This window comes from Bombyx mandarina, chromosome 09 (assembly GCF_030267445.1).
Source record: "Bombyx mandarina strain Sakado chromosome 09, ASM3026744v2".
NCBI lineage: Eukaryota > Metazoa > Arthropoda > Insecta > Lepidoptera > Bombycidae > Bombyx > Bombyx mandarina.
The window spans coordinates 3,647,418-3,653,333 of record NC_143216.1 but is presented as its reverse complement, the minus strand read 5'-3'; positions in this window follow the sequence as shown (position 1 = coordinate 3,653,333).

Here is a 5,916-nt window from a genome sequence, read left to right as displayed (position 1 = left end):
TTTCAATAATATCTTAAAAAGCAACCCACGCTTTTTTTACAATAAAATATATCTTTTTACTAACTTATTAAACTATTATTTATTTTTATACAATGTCTATGGATATCTAAGAATTGATTTACCAAACACTAAAGTTAAGTTAGTTATATAATGTTGCAAGCAATTAATGGTTGTATTACCACATATTTAGGCGTTTTACAAAATTATTGATGTTTCTATCTCGTTCACGAATCGTACTTGCTGTGTGTTGGTGTGTTGTTTGTGGGTAAATAAAACAAGGAATAGGGAGGATAGGAATAGGCTTTCAAAAGATAATAAAAAGAAAAGACTCTAAGAGTGACAGAATCTTTTGATTTGATGCCAAAATGGTGTTTCTAGTGTAAAAAAAGAATTAAATGGAATTAAAGTGAATCTGTCTTCTATCTTTTCGCCCATAGAAGTCCACTGCTGGACATAGGTCTTGCAGTGAATAAAATAAAATAAATCATTTTTATGTTATATGTGTCTACTTATCTTGTCTATTTATGTTATCTAAGGGGTCTTCCATAAATTACGTCACACGTTGATGGGAGGGGCGTTATCACCGAAATGTGATAAGGGGCATGGGGGGTCAATAGTTTTGTGACGTCCCATGTTAAAATTTAAAATCTTAAAACGCGAAGTTTAGATGCGAATAAAAAGCTTTAAAAATCTACGAACTTGAACTATAGTTACTACTATATACTACTAAATAACTAAGCGGGATTCGAACACCGTTGCATCGCTAGATACGAATGCAACGAACGTCTTATCCTTTAGGCTACGACGACTATACTGAGACCTTAGAACTTATATCTCGAGGTGGGTGGCGCATTTACGTTGTAGATGTCTATGGGCTCCAGTAACCACTAAGCAATAAAAGCTATCTAAAGCTAAACTAAGCAATAAAAAAAAAAACAGCGAAACACTGCCCTTGCTAGGGTAGAGGCTAGTAAGTTCCTCCAGGCTGGGTCCCGTAAGCTCACCCACCAGTCAAGGTGAAGCCAGAATGGAATTTCGAGGCTACTAGCAGATAGGTACCCCAAAAAAGGCAGTATCTTCTGCTCAATAGTAAAATTGAGGCCGTCAGCGCAAAAGTTGCCTAAGCTTACCATAGTTATGGAGCAATGAGGCTTAAGTTTTCATGAATTTGAATTTGAGTAGACGAAAAAAGAATACGCGCAAAAATAATGTTTACAAAGCCATTTGTTATCTATGGGTGAAACTATGGATAGGCCGGTTTTGCATCACAATTTATAATCTTTTAAATAAATTGCAATATACTGCATAGCATGAGTACGAAAAATTATGGGCTAGGCCATTTTTGCGCTGACGGCCTCAATTGTCGTTAACATCCCTTAGCCCTATCCTGACTGACGGACAATCTCACAGGCTTTGAATATAATTTAATACATACTATTGCTTTTCGTACCAATGACAATGCTCTTTATTAATTTAACAAACGATTTTGATAATGTTTCCGAGTGGCAACACGTATCGCTAATCTGCGGATAAGGGTCGTCGTCCTGACAATGTTAACCATGAAATAATTCAATTTTTGGATTTAAAGAAATGCTTACTGGCGAAAATGGCTTTAGGTTGGTTGAATCGTGATCCTGGTGCCAAAGAACTAAATTGCTGTTAGCGAAAGCAGTGCAAGGTAAACAAACAGACATTGGTGATAAAATAAATATATACAGGGTGTCTCAGAAAGGGTATATCAAGACAACTGTAGACAGTGTTCTGTTATAATAGATATAATCGATTTAACGAAAAGAAACGTTCCCAATTAAGGATACTCGAACATAATGAACAAAGTATTTATTCTTCTGCCAGTTCTTGAATTGTGTTTTACGTAAGGTAACGTAATATGATAAGTAGTAAAAAATAAGGCTGGCATTTCAAAAGATGCATTTTTTTAGTTTATTGTTCATTATTTAGAACTGTGGATGAGCTTATGATCCTTCTGGTGTTAAGTGGTTATCGGAGGTAATAGATATCAACAAGGTAAATGTCGCCACCCACCTTGAGATATGAGTTCTAAGTTTCAGCTTTTACAGTACAACCGTACCCCACGCATCAAACCGACGCATTACTCGCCGAAACAGGTAGGATGATGGTACCTTCTTGTACGGACCCACAAGACGTAAATCTCTCACGATGAAAATCTCAACAACATCGAATTGCTTTCGGAAGTCTGAAGAAACACTGCAAAAGCGTTATTTTTTCTTTCTTTTTTCTACCTATTCTGATAGACTTGAGAGGTTATTTCAGCTTCGCCCTAACATATAGGTGAGGTCACGGGGCAAACGCGATGGTGCGGTGGCCCAATAGAGATCGAAGAGCTTAAGACGGTCACGTGATGTCAGCTGATTGAAATACACAAACACTTAACACATGAAGTCGTCGTGGCCTAAAGGATAAGACGTCCGGTGCATTCGTATCGAGCGATGCACTGGTATTCGAATCTCGCTGGCGGGCACCAATTTTTCTAATGAAATACATACTCAACAAATGTTCACGATTGACTTCCCCGGTGAAGGAATAACATCGTGCAATAAAAATCAAACCCGCAAAATTATAATTTGCGTAATTACTGGTGGTAGGACCTCTTGTGAGTCCGCACGGGTAGGTACCACCGCCCCGCCTATTTCTGCCGTGGAGCAGTAATGCGTTTCGGTTTGAAGGGTGGGGCAGCCGTTGTGACTATACTGAGACCTTAGAACTATATGTCAAGGTGTGTGGCGCATTTACGTTGTAGATGTCTATGGGCTCCAGTAACCACTTAACACCAGGTGGGCTGTGAGCTCGTCCACATACCTAAGCAATTAAGAAAGAAAAGAAAAAAAAAAAACTTAGCCGCTACCACCATTCACTCTGAACTGTGTCGGCATATCAAATAGCTATTTTTGTCTTTGCAATAAAGGTGACATTTAGTAGCATTCGCCGTAATAAGTTTTAAATTTGTTTTGAGGTTTTAAGCTTCATGCAGTTAGTAACATGGTTGCATGTTTTGTCGTATTCATTCATTCGTTTGTCGTTTGAAATGAGTAAAACGATTTTTTTTTCTTGACGCTCTAAAACTGAATGAAAAAATTCAGGGCTGTCATCGAACCGTTGAAATAATTAATTTAATTAATTAGTTTTTTTTATAAAACTACTAATTACTGTTTAGATTTTTTTTGTCACATTTCGACTTGATATACTTATTGCCGGACGCCCTGTATACTTTTGAGCACTGCGGTACCACACAGCGTTAATTACGTTCGTGGCCTAAGGTCATCTGTGTAATCGTATCAAGCGATGCCACTGTACCTGGGTTGAAGAAACGACGATAAATATCAAAATTCTAAAAAGTGTCTGAAATGTGTTCGCTGACGACTTCCACTATGAAGGAATAAAGTTTAGGTTTAGGTTAGGTAGTTTACTGGTGGTAGGACCTCTTCTGAGTCCTCACGGGTAGGTACCACATTCCAGTAACCACTTAACACCAGGTGGGCTGTGAGCTCATCCACCCATCTAAGCAATAAATAAAAAAATTCAACTCGCAATAAGCCTTCGTAATTTGTTATGGTCTGATCAAAACTGAATCATCACTGAAGTAGTCATCGGAAATAAGCCGGCTAGAATTTGGTAGCTGTAACATTTGAAACTTCGAGCCCATATTTCAAGGTGGACAATAAGTATTTACTTTGTTATTTGAATACACCTCGGTGACCTTGGACTGGTTTGGTAAACTTCAGGTATTCTCGAATGTTCTTTGTCAGAGACACTTTTGAGGTTTGCGACTCGTCTTCGGCGGCATTTCCTAAGCTTGTTTACGTCCAGGGAGTGACATCGGCGCCGGCGGGACGCCACTTTCAGATCGATACTCCCCGCACACGCGACTAGCTGTCTGCATCTCACACTCTTGCGTAATCACTAACCACTACACGAAAGTGTAACGTGAGATATCGCAACTCTGTCAAGGGGAGTAAACCATCAAAGCACTAAAACATTTAACAGGCATCCCTCACATGGACGATGAAATTCGTAATGCCATTTACTAATTAACAAATATTAATTACATCGACACATTAACCCGGAGGTTGAATGATGAAATGTCGTTGTTGTGTGCTAATTTATCACGCTTCGAGGAGAAACAAACATGACATGCGAATGGTTTTTCACGTAATTGATCGAAGTGCCTTCGTTTACTCCCTGTACTTATGTTTGACATAATGTTAATTGTTACACCACACGCAACCACACGTCGCAGATATGAAGGCGTGAGCTGAAAATGTTGTTAATATTTTTCAGAATCAACTCTTCGAGGCAACGTGAAATATAATCGATAAATATCTAGGTGGGTAAACATTATTAGATCTTGTAATAAGCTCTAAGTTCAAAGACAAGACTAGACAGCGTTATTTGACTTTTGATAATTTATTATTAGGCTTTTTTATTCTAAATCCAATTATAAGGAGTTAATGTCGTTCGTATTTCTTAAATATACTTGATACAATAGTCAAACATATTTGCAATTTTAATCATGTTATGGAAATTAAGTTCTAGGTGTTACTAGGTAGGTATATTAGATTCAGATCACAACACTAAGTGAAAACTGGAGACCTTGTATCGTCCAAAAGAACGAGCCTGTATGAAACTGCAACTCCATTAACCGAACAATGGCTGTCAGTAATTCGTGATATTGTAATTACAATAAAATAATACGAGATTAAACCGTAAAAGTATAATAGTTTTACTTATGTCTGCGAATTGCGAAAACCGACGAAAAATGCTATGATTGTTTAATTGCTGTTTATGTAATGCGAAGCAGAATCTCCTTTTACGTTTACAATAATTATCGAGCTGACCTAAACGTCAGTTTTCTAAATTATCCCACAGAAAACCAATGCGTAGGCATAACCAATTTGAACACAACCTTATCGTCTACACCGAGAGAAACTATCGATGGCGACACAGCGATTTTTCGCGTGGCGCTATTAAAATTCGCTTACACGACAACCAGTAGGTTGTGGGGCTGCTTCTAAAGCGTGTGTGATAAAGGCTCGCGGTGCGGGGAGGGTGCGGGGGAGGCTGTATGCCGGTTTCATGGGAGACAGGGCGAGGCGGTCAAATACTAGCGATGCAAAACGGATATGCCTCTGTTTTTTAAACAGTCACAACAACGATATTGATTTTTATCTAAATTTAGGTATGGTTCGTGATAATAAATTGAATATTTTGTACATATTGCATATTGCGTTTGTTGAATGTAGGTACTCTGTAGTCCACAGTAAATACGAATTAGAAACGAGGCTCTAATAAAGCAACCATTTCAATTCGTTATACTATCATTATATATTTATAGTTAATATTAGAACAGTACATCTATACTTCTATACTAATAATATTATAAGGCTGAAGAGTTTTTTTATTTCAACGCGCTAATCTCAGGAACTACTGGTACGATTTAAAGAAATCTTTCAGTGTCAGATAGCTCATTTATAGAGGAAGGCTATAGGCTATATAACATCACGGTAAGGCCAATAGAAGTGGAGCACCAATAAAGAATCTTTCAAAATAGGGGTTTAAGTAGCTCCTTAACATTCTATAATTCAAAAATATTTTCACTTTATACGTAAATGAAGTGGGCGTAAAATTTAGCGTTATGCCAAAGTAACTATTCCACGCGGACAGAGTCGCGGGCAAAAGCTAGTTATTAATATAAGAAACAATCAATGAAAAAACCCACAAAATACACATGCAGTTTCTCGTTTTTCTCTAACCTAACCACAGTAAAACGGTAAACAGTTGTTCAAATTCACGTCAAACACTATGAGCATGTTGCCTGTGTAAATTTTGAGTTACTGGTTAATGTTTTTACACCGGGAAGTGGGAGGGAAGGCTCGGGAG